Genomic DNA, 15,566 nt, shown 5'->3' on the forward strand with positions numbered 1-15,566 from the left:
CCTGGATTGGAAAGATTAACATCGTGAAAATGGCAATACTTCCCAAGGCTATCTACAAATTCAACGCAATACCTATCAAAATTCCACCCTCATTCTTCAAGGAAATAGAAGAGGCAATCCAAAAATTCATATGGAACAATAAAAGACCCCGAATAGCAAAAACGCTCCTCAACGGAAAGAACACTGCTGGAGGAATAGCAATACCAAATTTCAAACTCTACTACAAAGCCATAGTAATCAAAACAGCTTGGTATTGGCTTAAGAACAGACCTCAGGACCAATGGAATAGAATTGAAAACCCAGAAATGAACCTACAGACCTATAGCCATCTAATCTTCGATAAGGGAGCTAAAACAATAGAATGGAAGACAGACAGCCTCTTCAGTAAATGGTGCTGGCAAAATTGGTTAACTACATGTAGAAAACTAAAGCTAGATCCTTATATATCACCCTGCACCAGAATCAACTCCAAATGGATCAAAGACCTTGAACTCAAAGCAGACACTCTGAAAACTTTACAGGATGGAATAGGAGAAACCCTAGGTCTCCTTGGCTCAGGCCGAAATTTTCTGAATAGAGACCCGGAAACACAACAAATCAAAGAAAGGTTGGACAAATGGGATTGCATAAAGTTGCAGAGCTTCTGCAGGGCAAATGACATAGCTAGCAAGATCAATAGAAAGCCCACGGACTGGGAGAAGATCTTTACTAGCCATACAAAGGACAAGGGTCTCATATCTAAAATATACTTGGAACTCAAAAAACTAAATCCCCCAACAACAAATCCTCAAAGAAACAACTGCCCAATAAATAAGTGGGCGAAAGACTTAAAGAGAAACTTCTCTGAAGAAGAAAGAAGGATGGCCAATAGACACATGAAGAAATGTTCAACATCCCTAGCCATAAAAGAAATGCAAATCAAAACAACATTGAGATATCACCTCACTCCAGTTAGAATGGCAAAAATCAAGAACTCTAACAACAGCAGATGCTGGAGGGGATGTGGACACAAAGGAACCTTACTTCATTGTTGGTGGGAATGTAAACTTGTTCAGCCACTTTGGAAAGCAGTATGGAGGTTCCTCAAAAGACTTCACATAGAACTCCCCTATGACCCAGCAATCCCACTTTTGGGCATTTACCCAAATGTTTACAAACAAGACCACACTAAAGCTACCAGCACAACTATGTTTATTGCAGCATTATTTACCATAGCTAAGATCTGGAACCAACCCAGATGCCCCTCAGAAGATGAATGGATCAAGAAAATGTGGTATATATACACAATGGAATTCTACGCCTCCATCAGACAGAATGACATTTCCCCATTTGTTAGGAAATGGAAAGGCTTGGAAAAAATTATATTAAGTGAAGTAAGCCAGGCCCAAAGAAACATAGGTCCCATGGGTTCCCTTATTTGCAATATCTAGTATAGGTATGAGTCAAGCGGAAAAGGTCAGATAATGTGATGTTAAGAAAACGAACCCTTAAATATGTATTTTAATGTTTTTGTTTCTTTCATGCATGTGTTTCTAACGCATTTATAAGATTATTTCTTTGTTGTTTTGTATGTCCCTCCCCCACAGTGTAACCCCCGCTTTCACTATATTTGATGTCATTATAACATGTGGAGGAGATGGGGACAAACAAGTCGTTTAAGGATTCAGGTGGACCTGTTGCTACAATGAGAAGTACAAAATGTCATGTCAAAACCAGCTTTACAATGTCGGTGTGGGGGTGGGGGAGGGAGGGTATGGTTGGGTGGGGGGGAGGGGGGAGGCTGGGAAGGGATGTGAAGGGTAAACAAAGGAGGAGGCTGCAATGCTTGGTAAGAAATGTATGCATTATCCTGCCCATGTAATTGTAACCCCTCTGTACAGTATGTTCTCAAATAAAATAAAATTAAATTAAAAAAAAAAGACCTTCTGATAGAGAAACTTACTACAGATGCATTTATATAGAAAAAGCCACATGGAATAATATAATTCAAACTGGACTGAAAGCTCTTAATGCACTGGAAGAGCCCAAGAGCAGATGAATGACACGTGATTATAGATTGCTATATAGCTATATATGTATAGAACTGTATGTACAAACAATAATTTGAAATTCTTTATTTCTTCATATATTTTCAAACTTTTTTAATGTATTAGTTGCACTTTTTTTTCTTCTGGCATTAAGGCTTGAAATTGTGTTTCAGCTCAGCACTTTTGCTCATGGTTGGCATTTTACCACTTGAGCCATACTTCTAGTTGCAGCTTTTTCTGGTTAATTGGTGCTATGAGTCTCAAGAATTTATCTGTCTGAGTTGCTAGGATTATAGGCATGGGTCATCAGTACTTGTCAAAAAACTGCATTTTTATCATATACCAAAGTATTTAGAATACAAGCAAGAGCAGCTGCTGAAAGTACTGTAGTGTGCAAGTTCTAGGCCTAGGTATATTCCTAACCAAATATGTGACCTGTGGGATTTTTGTTTTTGTTGTTTTGGGTTTTTTTTTCTGGTCTTGGGGCTTGAACTCAGAGCCTGGGTGCTATCACTGAGCTTTTGTGCTGAAGGCTAGCATTCTACCACTTGAGCCACAGCTCAATTTTCAGCTTTTTTGATTCTTAATTGAAGATAAAAATCTCATGGACATACCTGCCCAGGCTGGCTTTGAACCTTGATCCTCAGAGGCAGCCTCCTCTTTAGGTTGGATTGTAGGAGTGAGCAACTACTGGCACCAGGCTTGCAGCAAATTAGTGTCTGGCTGAACCTCATTTCTCTAGAAAGTGCACTGAATGTCTTAGGTTAATGTTTCCTGTCTTAAAGTCGGAGACACTCACTCATTTCTATATTGCTTTTTCCTTTTTTTTTTTTTTTAATAACTTGGCTGTTGGGAGATGCAATAAATTAAGCTAGTACCTGTCAACTCAGATTGCTAATGAATTAAGTACTATCTTGTATATATATATGTTTTTAAAAATTTGTTGTAAAGGTGATGTACAGAGGAGTTGCAGTTACAAAAGTCAGGTAATAAATACATATATTTTTGAACAGTGTCACCTCTTCCTTTATTTTCTCCCAGTTTTTTTCCCTCCCGACCTCCCTCCCCCACAAGTTGTATAGTTCATTTTCAACATAGTGTCTAGTGAGTATCACTGCCAATTTTACTCTTTGTCTGTGAGATTCTTATCGCCAATAAATCACTCAGGAAAAGCTAGAAGTAGGTTTAGGGCTCAAGTGTTCGAATTCTAGCCTTTAGCACAAAGGCTCAGACAGCCACTGTGTTTTGTTTTTTATGTGACTTATCTCCATCTGCTGGCTCAATGCTGAAATTGTAACATTATTTTGAGAAAGAAGATTTTATATTCCAAACCCAGCTGATAGGATTCCTCAAAGAAATTTATCTTTCTTTAGCCTACTAATCTGAAAGGATACATTATTAATTTTTGACTTTTAACCACTTCTTCTGTAACATAACACCTATCTATCCTTAGAAAGATCACTTTTTCTGTAATTTACCAATGTATATTAGCAGTAGTATGATTTTGATTTGATTTAAATTGCTTTCATTTCTTTTGATGCTTCTTTTTTTTCCTTTAGTTTTATTCAGAAATGTACAATTTGATCTCCAAATATTTGGGAATGTTCTAGATTTTTTTCTGCTATATTTCTAGCATATTCCATCTCTATCCCAAGTCCATTATGGCCTGAGAACTCACTTGATCTTAAACCTATTATGATGAATTTTCTATACAGAAAAATGAAAAAAAACAGACCATAAAATTTAAAAGCCAATAACGAGCCAAATAGTCATGGCTCATACCTGCAATTCTTATACTCAAGAAGCTGAGAAACGGAAGTGGCACTGTGGCTCAAGTGGTAGAGCACTAACCTTGAGCTGAAGAGCTGAGGGACAGCGCCCAGGCCCAGAATTCAAGTCCCACAACCTACAAACAAAAAAACAGAAAAGAACATGAGAAAATGGAGGATGTTAGTTCTGAGCAGGCCCAGGTTGAACAGTTCGTGACAGTCTATATCCTACATAATTAGCAATAACTAACTACATGTGTGACTTAAGTGGTGGAGCACTAGACCAGCAAGTACATCAAACAAGTGAGGCTCTTAAGTCAAACTCCAGTGCTGTCCAAATGAGTCAACAAACAAATACCCAATCAAAAGCAGCAACAATAATTGAAACAGGTAAAGTATGTATATGAAATAAATAAAAATCTAAATACCAATTATTGAAAAATTCAAAAAATAAAGTACTACTAACCAAGGCAAGAAAATTACAAAATACAGAGAAACAAAATAAAACAGCAACAAAACAAAGCAAAAAAGCAAAGCAAAACAATATAAAAATGAGAAGAGATAAATTACTATACCATAAATGCAAAATACGTTGTTCCTACTCATCTCATGAACACTCAGAAGTGAGAGAGGGAATACTTACATGTTATATTTTGTTTAGGACATATACTTCTTGTATAAGTCTGATGTAATGAACCAGTTTCATTTTTTTCCTATTCTGTTTTTTTCTTTTTTCTTTTTTGTCTGTCATGGGGCCTGAACTCTGAGCCTGGGCCCTGTCCCTCAGCTTTTCAGCTCAAGGCTATCTCCCTACCACTTGAGCCACAGTGACACTTCTGGCTTTTTCTGCTTATGTGATGCCGAGAAATTAAACCCATGGCCCTATGCATGCCAGGCAAGCACTCTACCACCTTCCCAGCCCAGCCACCTTCCCAACCCTCTTTTTTCTTTCTTTTCTTTTTCTTTTTGGTCCTGGTGCTTGAACTTAGGGACTGGGCTCTGTCCTGAGATCCTTTTGCTCAAGGCTAGTACTCTACTCTACCTCTTGAGCCACAGCATAATGCAGAAAATTGTTTAAAAAATCATTAATGTAAACACCTTAGAATAAAAATGTCATGATATGTCCTAAGATTTTTTTTTTTTGCTTAATGTTTTCTAGAGCAGTATGAATCTAATATGCACTCTTTTCTCAAAACCTGAAGAGACAAGAAACTTCTTCGCTTGTTTTTCACTTGGGGCTTTGAGATTGTTTGACTTGGTCACAAGTGGGCAGCATTTGAAAAGTGATTCTCATTTCCTCCTGTTTGTTCACTAGTGATACAGAGGACTGAATTACTTGCTCAGTCTTGGTGGCTAGCTTCCAGTTCTCAACACGAATGACTGGCAGGCAGGCAGATCGGCCCTATTTCATCAACGTTAGGGTGATGGATCTTTGTTTTAGATAGTACTCTGCTGGAATGTTGATTTTGATTCTGAAGGCCCCCTTATCATATGGAGGACGATCAGGAACAATAAGCCCTTACCAAGTCAATAAATTAGCTTTATTAACCTGGATGTTAGGAAGTTTCTTGTTCCACATCTGTGAATCTCTTCAAGCTCCTTCATCGGCTTACTGCTGGTGACCATCCTGTCTTTGGTATTCCATTCATTTCCTATATTCACAGACTTTCTTCATAAAATCCAGTTTGGGAAATTTTATCTAAAGTAAGTAAAATATGCTTAGGTGGTTATTTGAGAATATTCTGAGATCTTGGATACTTAAGAACAAATGACACAGTATTTTATTGATAGATGAATGTAAAGCCAATCACTCTTGAAATAATCCTCTGGGGGCTGGGAAGGTGGCTCAGTGGTAGAGTGCTTGCCTTGCATGCATGAGGCCCTGAGTTCGATTCCTCAGCACCACATAAACAAAAAGAAAAAAAAAGCCAGGAGTGGCGCTGTGGCTCAAGTGGTAGAGTGCTAGCCTTGAGTTGAAGAGCTGAGGGACAGCGCCCAGTCCCAGAGTTCAGGCACCATGACCGGACTCTAAAAAAAAAAAGAAAAAGAAAGAAAGAAAGAATCTTGTGTACAACCAGATCTTTCCCAGATATTTATCTCATTGAATTATCAATATTATTATTGACCCATAAAGTAGGCTCCTGATTTTGAGCAATACGATAAAAATATTGCAGATTATAGAAAAGCCACTGAACCATAATAACAACGAACCTTTCTTAAAATGACACTTTTAAACTAAGTTCCACTAAAACTAAGTAGCAGGCGAGTGTATTAAGAAAAAGATACTTTCATTCCAAAAAGCAAAAAAACATGAAAAAGTGGATCTTAAAAATTAGAGTTTCAAAGATAGAGGCAGTTTAGTTTAGAAGTGCCAAAGGTATTGAAAGCAAGAAAGACAATAGAGTTAAAAACAACTACTGATAAGCAGAGGAGGACAGAGCACAACGAAAGACACAGTCAATTGTGACCAGGGAATGATCCAAAAAACTTATCATGCATTTAAGGCCTCCTGTCTTGCTGATAAGTCATTGGTCACCTCATTCTTCAGGTAAAAGGGAAATCATGTTATGATATTTGGTGTATTGGAGAGTAAAAGCTTAATCATTACAACACACTTGGACACATTCCTTATAAATAATGATAAGCCAGGGCACAATAGAGCAGTATTGTTTCCTGAATAGTAGTGTCACTAGCCAGTGTTCCAGAATATGGCAATTTGGCAACTGAGGAAACTGAAAAACAAAAGTCAGTCTGACTTTTTCCCACCTTTATGAACAGGAGCTATCATAAATGAAATTTCTAACCCACGTCGCCCACCCCACCCGAAGTGGTAAAGTTCAGTTCCAATATAGTGTCTTGTGAGTATCATTGTTGCAATGGGTCATCCTGTGTCCTTGTTTCAGCATTTTGTTATTCCCCTTCCCCTCCCCAGATTAGACAAATGTATATACAAGATGCAGGGTACCAAAATCTAGTACGGTGACAACAAGGGATATACCATAGGAGGAAGAACATACAAAGGAAACAAAAAAATCACTTAGTACATTTAAAACAACAACAACAAATACAGACCTCCTATGTCCATATCTTGCAGTTCATTTCACTTAACATCATCTTATATGGTCATATGTACATAGCTTTTGAGCTTTTTGGCTCATCTGATAAAATTATCCTATACGTATACACAAATAAGGGAAACTATGGGATCTAAATTTCTTTAGGCCTAACTTACTTCACTTAATATGATTTTTTCCACACCTTTCCATTTCCTAACAAGTGGTATTGTCATTCTTTCTGATGAAAGCATAGAATTCATATATATTTATATATATATATCACATTTTCTTGATCCATCTATCTACTGAGGGGCATCTTGTTGATTCCATATCTTAGCTATGGTGAATAACGCTGGGATGAACATAGTTGTGCTGGTAGCTTTAGTATGGCTTTATTTATTTTCATTTATGTAAATGCCAGAAGTGGGATTGCCTTAGTCTTTTGAGGAACCTCCATACTGCTTTCCAAAGTGTTTGAAGAGCTGAGGGACAGAGCCCAGGCCCAGAGTTCAAGCCCCATGATGAAAAAAAGAAAAGAAAGTGTAACCACCTACTATAGCAAGTGGCAGAGGGAAGGTTCTGAATTCCAGCATTTATAAAATCCTATAGCAAAGCCCAAATCCAGCATGAGACATAATGATGAGAAACAGGACATATTTCTAAATTCATGAATCATACAAAGATATTCCTTTTTTTTTTTTTTTGTGGTGGGGCTTGAACTCTGGGGTTGGGCACTATCCCTTAGTTCTTCAGCTCAAGGCGAGCGCTTTACCACTTGAACCACAGTGCCACTTCCGGTTTTCTAGGGGTTTATTGGAGAAAAGAGTCTCATGGGCTTTTCTGCCCGGACTAGCTTTGAATCCTGATCCTCAGGCCTCAGCCTCCTGAGGAGCTAGGATTACAGGCATTTGCACCAGCGCCTGGCTAAAGACATTCTTTATCTTACTCCTCTAACATTGTATTGATGAGGAAACCTAAGGTCTTAAGATGGGTGAAGAAAATTAAAGCGTACATGTTGGCACAGGTGCTGGCGGCTCATGTCTGTAATACCTAGCTACTCAGAAGGCTGGGTGCTAAAGCTCTAACCTTGAGTGAAATTGCTCAGAGACAGTGCCCAGGTCCCGAGTACAAGTCTCATGACCAACAACAGCCACAAAAGAGAGTATATGTCAGGGAAGAGGAAATGAAACTGTGCTCATTTATGAAATGATTGTTTCTGTACAGAATCCCAAGGAGGCAACCCAAAGCTGCTAGAATTAATAAGATCATATCATACAGAGTTCATTATTTAGAAATCAATAGCTTTGCTACAGACTAAATATTTTCTAATAGCATCAGGAGAAACTATGTTGTGAGAAATTGTTCATGGGAAGACTTTAGCATTAAACACATCATGAAGACTTGTTGGAATGGTTTTAACAGTGTATTAAATATAAAACTGAAATCTGTCAAACTTTGCAATGATGTCAGGATTCTCCTTTCTCCACCTTTTCACTGGGACTCCCCCTCCCCCACCCGAGTCAGCATGAGAACAAGGTCTCCATTTCTTCCTGGTGAGTGCCCTGTTTTTGCATCACAAGCATAGAGCAGAGGGATTAGAGTGGCATCATTAAGTGACAGTCTAAAACTAGACAACCAACATACTCCGTAACTATCAAAGCACAAAATTGTGTCATTATAGTGCAGAAATTTGAGTTTTCCACTTCTAGAATAGAAGTCCCTATAACATCAAAAGAGCAGCAAGTTAGCACCTTTATAATACTTAGCTCCAGGAAACGGGACAAAGTTCATCACACACATGATTGTATGGGATCTTCCTAAGTAGTGTGATACATCTTTATCTTTATTTCACAACAGACAAAATCTAGTGTTATATACCAGACACACCCTGACAAAGAACATCTAGGCTATCTTGAAACTTGGAAGCAGTAGACAGATTTTTCTTAACCATCACTGGCCAATGATGTTTTGAAATTATGATGTGATTATGATGATGATGATGAAATTATCATGTGGTTATGTAATTATTACATAAAACTTTATGTGAATATGCAATCATCTCATGCAATATTTTTTCTCTTAGGGGCTACAAGCTTCACAGGTGTGACAAACTTGTTTTCCAAATCATGATGACAGAAAATGTGTGAGTACACTGAGGTTTGTTGCAATTTTGGAGATGGTCAGAAGATTGCCCTCTGTTGCAAACTAGAACAACTGGAAGTTCTGGAGGATAGCCCTAAGGCGCCTTGTCCAAATGGCATGGGAGTGTAGAGGATTAGTGGAGGGAGTATGAGGTTGGCCTCTCATTCCCTCTGGGTCTGCAGGGACTATTGCTATGTGAAGAGATGTGGTTCTGAGGACACTTCATGATAGACCAGCCCTATTCTGAAATCCTTGAACTTGTAAATTCACACCAGGTCCTGGCAACTCATTGACTCAGAAAGGAAAGTCTGCTTGCTACCTTGTGACTTAATGAGTGACCAGACAATGAGCTGAAGAGGTAAGAGGACACCTGGCCACCCCAAAATCCCTTGGATAAGAAACATTTAATTGTAATAAATGGCAACAATATTTTCTCAACAAAATAAGTTAGGTTCTGAATATAAGAGTGATATTTCATAACGGGTTTTCTAAGTCAACTTTAGAATACCTGTGTTCTTAGTCATTAGCTTTGTGCGTAACAAGAAGAATGGGGTAGAAGTTAGCCCAAGTAATTATGATATAAAGCAACAGTTATTTGAGAATATTCTGAAATCTTGGATTAATGGGAACAAATTGGGCACTATTTTCATTGACATAAAACTCAAACCACTGAACTGCTAAACTGATCTTCTGTACATAACCAGATCTGTATCAGTTATCTACACACAGCTATCATACTAGTCAGCAAAAATCCAGACAAAATAGAGACTATAGAGAAGTCACTAAACCACAAGCAAGTATGTATGTATGTATGTTTGTCTCTATCTATCTATGTATCTACCTACCCACCTACCTACCTACCTACCTACCTACCTACCTACCTACCTACCTACCTACCTACCTATCTCTCTGGAGCTTGGGCTCTGAGCTTAAGCCTTTGTGCTTACTAAGCAGATATTTGACTTGAGTCACAACTATAGCTTTCTGTTTGTTGTTTGTTCTAGTTATTTTTGAGATAGGGTCTCGTTTTATGCCCAGAATGCCCCAGATTAAAATCCTCCCATTTTTGTTTACCATTGTAGCTGGGATAATAGGACTATGATACCATGCTTTAGCTTTGGTTGTTGTTGTTGAAATTGGGGGGGAGGGGTCTCATAAACTTTTTTCTTTGGGCTGGCCTACAATTTTGATATTTGCAAAATTAGCTTTACCAGTAGCTATGATTAGAGGTACGAGCCACCAGTCAGTGGCAAGTCTAAAGATGCTTTAGGATGTAGATTGATTTATTAACACAAAAATATAATAGTTATTATATTTTTATCTTTAAGCAGTTGTACAGAGGGAATATCATTCAACAAAGGATGAATCTTGATATATATCACTTTTTTCATTACCCTCTCCTCTCCTTCCCAACACCTCTTCTTAATATTTCTAGTTGAATGGCTATATATTCTCCCTCTCCTTCTTTTTCATTTACATATTCCCTTCCTTTGATGCCCCGCCCCTATCAATCTTAAGAACCAGCTTCCAGATACTCATTTAGTAGGAGTTTGTATGTGTTCATTTTTCCAAGTAATTATACTATTTGAATTCTCCCATTCATATACCATACTTCGGTTAATTCATTTATGTGTACACCTGCTCATGACCCTGTATATGTTTACTTGTATATTTAAAAATTACATCTAGAGAGAAAACATGCATCCTTTGCCTCTGTGGGCCTGACTTCACAATTGTTTTCCGGGTTCATCCATTGTTAATATTATTCTTCCTCTTGGCCGAGTAAAATCCATTGTACAACACAATCTTTCAGGCAAAGCAGGCTCAAAAACCTGAACATTCCCACAGATGATGGAACTTATTGTCAGAAAATAATAAGCCAAGGTACAGACTTCTGTTGGCTGGAGAGGCATGCCAGGACATATGGTTTAATACGCACAAATGTGCCACTCTGGCAACTGAACGAACTAGACACATAAAAGGCACCCTATTTAAGCTTACCTATTTGAATAGAGTTTAAACAGATGCAATATTTTATGTATTTTGAAACCAATTGCATTTAAGATTTTATGTTTCTTTAAGGGATAAAAATATTGAAACCATGCATATATAAGGAATAACTTTTGGTACTAGAAATTAGTATGAAATAAGTTATTTTACTACTTGGACGCTGAGATTTGAGGATCGCTGTTCAAAGCCAGCCCAGGCAGGACAGTCCATGAGACTCTTATCTCCAATAAACCACTAGAAAACCAGTAGTGGTGCTGTGGCTCAAGTGGTAGAGTGCTAGCCTTGAACTGAAGAGTGCAGGGACAGTGCCCAAGTCCAGAGTTCAAGCCTCACGACTGACAAAAAAAATATTGTGTAATAACTTGAAATCAAGCCACTTTTATAATATGGATATACTCTGGGAAAATTAACAGCATGGGCATCTATTGTTTTTAATGCCTCCAATGTGGCAGCTATTTTTATCACAATCAGCTGAAGTCATCGCTCAAGTGGTAGAGCGCTACCTTTAAGAACAAAGCCTTGAATTCCTACTTCAGTACTTCTCTCCAAAACTTGGTCGTTATATGAATGTATGGAATTATCCTTTTCTTTCTCCCTCACTGGTCCCAGTGATACATCCAAGATAGACCTTCTCCCACTTTCATTACTGCCATCATGATCATCATGATGATGATGATGATCATCATCATTTGCATCCATTCTCCAACAAATGAGTGGGAATACATTTTTCTTTAATAGGTTATAATTTTCTAATTAAAAACTAATGTCCGAATGTCTCTGGTAAGCTCATTTCTACAAAGTGGTCCTAAAGTTCAAAAGGGGCATTGTCAGATTTTTATGTAGTAATTTACTTACTAATCACTACAAAAATGTCTTTTTGTGATTACTTTTCCAGCTTATTATTCGTAAGTCTAAAATGGTATAATTTCCTCTGAAAATTTGTGCTTTTCCTTCCTCAATATAGGTTGTATACATCTAATGTTGCTCTTTCTGAAGTACCTTGTTGGGATCCTGAAAGAAAAATCTTGTTACTGTTACACTAATGATCATTTTTAATCTATTTTAAACTACTTTTATCTTTTTTCTGACTTTATGGGTAATGCTATTAAGGTTTATTTGCATTGTTGATAGCCCTTGCAATTGATTTTAGAGCCATACTAAGTAATACTCAATTTCAATTTGTTTTTAATAAAGATGGAATGTGCTTTAAATGTGCAGAATACTTATTTTGATTTTGTCAATTTAGAACATTAGGGCAATTGCCAGAACTTCCTTTCAATAACAATATATGTGAAGAATTTATAATTAATGATCCAGTGGCCATTGGCCAGTACTAGAGCAGGACAAAGAACTGAGTTCTATTCTAATCTATAGTACTGCACAAGTGAACAAACTCTGTAACTTGCTATGAAAAAACTGGAAACAATTATTTCTATAGTTGACATTTTTAATAGTACTGCTTTTAACGAGGGAATTTGACTACAGATGATTGAAACCTAAATAACAGTTACAAAATGAGAACATGATTTTGTTTTGTTTTGTTTTGATATTTGTTTCTCAGACAAAATTAAGATCTAGGATTAGAGACTCAGCATTGACCTTCAAAATTTTCAACCTTTAAAATAGTGGGAAGTGTCTGAGGGTCAAGACTGAGGTTAAGACACTGCATTAGTAATGGAAACCTCAGCAAACTGGCAGGGGCATTGACTTTCCAATTAAGAACCTGTACCAGAAGGTGGCAACTCAATTTAAGACCCTGTTCCAATGGCCACCATTTGGCTAAATGGTTGCAGTGCAAGAAACATCGAAAATCACTCTTTAATTCCAGGATACTGTGTTTGTGCTCAGCTAAAATTCTAAGCATCTTTTACTAAAAAAAGAAAAAAAATGGAAAATGGATATCGAGTCAATTAACAGGTTTTGTCCAACAACCTGGTTTTGTTTATCTGATTTGGCTATTTGGGTAGACTTTAAGCTTCCGTATTTTTTTTTTTTTTTGGGTCCGGTCGTGGGGCCTGAACTCTGGGCCTGGGCGCTGTCCCTCAGCTCTTCAGCTCAAGGCTAGCGCTCTACTCTTGAGCCACAGCGCCACTTCCGGCTTTTTTTCCTTATTGCTGGGGAATCGAACCCAGGGCCACATGTATGCAAGGCAAGCTTTCTACCACGGAGCCACCTTCCCAGCCCCTAAGCTTCAGTCTTAAAGCAGAAACTTGTCTTAAAAGCCCCGCATATTTTGTAGTACATCTTGAGCCTTGTGACCAATCCAGTAATTTACATCTTCAATTAGTACTTTCATTAAATAAGTTAAAATATAAAAATTCCATTGCCATGGTTGACATATTTTATAGTTAAATGTAGGATAGAATAGTTCTGGAAGGTTTTTGTTAGTAAATAGTTTTCAACAAAATAGTATAATATGTTCGAGTTGTGCTCAGGTTCTGATCCAATGCACTGATAATGAAAAGATGGCAAAACTCTATCACTTTAAAGATGAACTAGTATGCCATCACCTTTGACATATCCACCCATATCAAGCAAAAGGAAGCAAGGTGGTGTGAAGATATGAGATTAAAAAATACTGTGACTTCCTCCTTCACTCATCAATAAAAGCTCTGCTGTGGTCTCAATTCTAGGATGGCGCTGGCTTTTTTTCTTTCCTGGACATGGGTACTAGTGGGTTGACTTTCTGCCTCTTGGGCAGGAGCCTCTAACTTTCAGATCTGTGTCCCCCACTGTGGGAGGAAAGTCCTGGCCAAAAAAGTGAACGTGAGATTCTGCTAATGAGGAAGAATGAGAATTGAAGACAAAGGAAAGTACTTTCCTTTTTGAATACATTAACTTTGTTAAATACCAAAACCCATCAACGTGTCAGATACTTTGATTAGATTCATTGATTATATTATAAGACTTAATCATGTACACGATGGTAAAATAATCAGAAGGAATTATCATATTTTTTTATTTATTGTGTTTTGGTTATGATATTAATTGAAACAAATTGTGTGTGTGTGTGTGTGTGTGTGTGTGTATGTATGTATGTGTGTGCCCACGAGAAAGAGTCACAAGCTTGAATTCACAGCCTGGCACTGTCCTTTATCTTCTCTCTCAAGGCTGGTACTATAGTATTTGAGCCAAAACATGACTTTTGGCTTTTTGGTGGTTAATTTGAGATGCAGTGGCTCACAGACTTTCTTGCCCCTGTTAATCAGAATCAAGATCATAGTAAATTTTAATTTCTGAAAATGACAGATACGGTGCATATCCCTGTATGTCTTGCAAATACAGCCTTTGAAACTCTTTTAAAGAGTCATGTCTACAGATCTGTAATTCAAATTTTGCTTTTCTCCTATTGAAGTTCTAGCTGAACACTGGGACCAAGAAAGACAAATGTGCATCTATAATGAACATTATTTTGCATCACTGATTTACAGTTGATATCAATATAAACTTAATTTATCTAGCTAAATTGACATACCTAACTCTGGTAGATGTGGTGTCACATTCGAATCAACAGCACCGGTTACATTTCAGTTGGTAGGTCAAAAGCTTTAAGTCCAGTCTGGGCTACATAGTAAATTCAAGGCCACCAGGTGAATAGTAAGTATTGTCTCAAATAAAAAGTTGTGAAATTTCTGGACTAAGTTATATGTTGGTAGAAATTTCAAAAAGCAACTTCTTCCCTTTTTTTTCTGAAAGCCTTGAAAAATAATTATTGCAAATCTATTAGAAGTTTTTTCTTTAAAAAGGTTATAGTTATGCACATTAAACCATATATTCATGATCATAGGATTATTAGAAGCAAGGCCCTAATGGTACTTTATATATACATTTATGTATATATATATATATATATACATATATGTATATATACATATATATGCATATATACATATATGTATATATGATATTATATGTTATTACATATGTGTATATATCTGTATGTCTATGTGTATATATATATATATATATATATATATATATATATGGAATTTTGTTAACCGTTTTTTTCCTAAGTCCACTTTTCTGAATCTGTGACTTTTTCCTTAATGACTTAAGCCTCCCTCAAGGCATGCTGACTTTTGTAACTGATTGTTTTAACAATAAGCAGTTTGTTCTCACAAGTGTGAATCATTTTCTGAGAGCATTACCATTCCTTGCAGAGGTTGATTCTGGCATCAGGGGGATATCATCAGACCAAGCCACACTGTTGCCACCACCTGAGGATCAGCTGAGGTTTTGTTACAACATTTCTGACTGTCCTTTATCTTACTCTGAAATCAGGAACAAATGGAGCTCCTTTTTTCAGGTTCCTTTTTGTGTTTCACAGTTAATTCTCTTAAGACATGACAATGTATTTTAGTAGGGCATTGTCTCTCATACTTACTGTCCCAACATATAATTTATCTATATTTTTCATTTCATAAAATTATATCACAAGTCCTAGCCAAACATAATATTTTGCTGTAGATTTATAGGTTAAGATGGTTATATGAACCTTTTGTTAATAATGACGTCTTAGATTAAATGCGAGTAGAGAATTGATTATAGAGCAATCTTTCAAT

The sequence above is a fragment of the Dipodomys spectabilis genome, unplaced genomic scaffold (genome assembly GCF_019054845.1).
Source record: "Dipodomys spectabilis isolate Male_0828 unplaced genomic scaffold, ASM1905484v1 ptg000001l, whole genome shotgun sequence".
Classification (NCBI taxonomy): Eukaryota; Metazoa; Chordata; class Mammalia; order Rodentia; family Heteromyidae; genus Dipodomys; species Dipodomys spectabilis.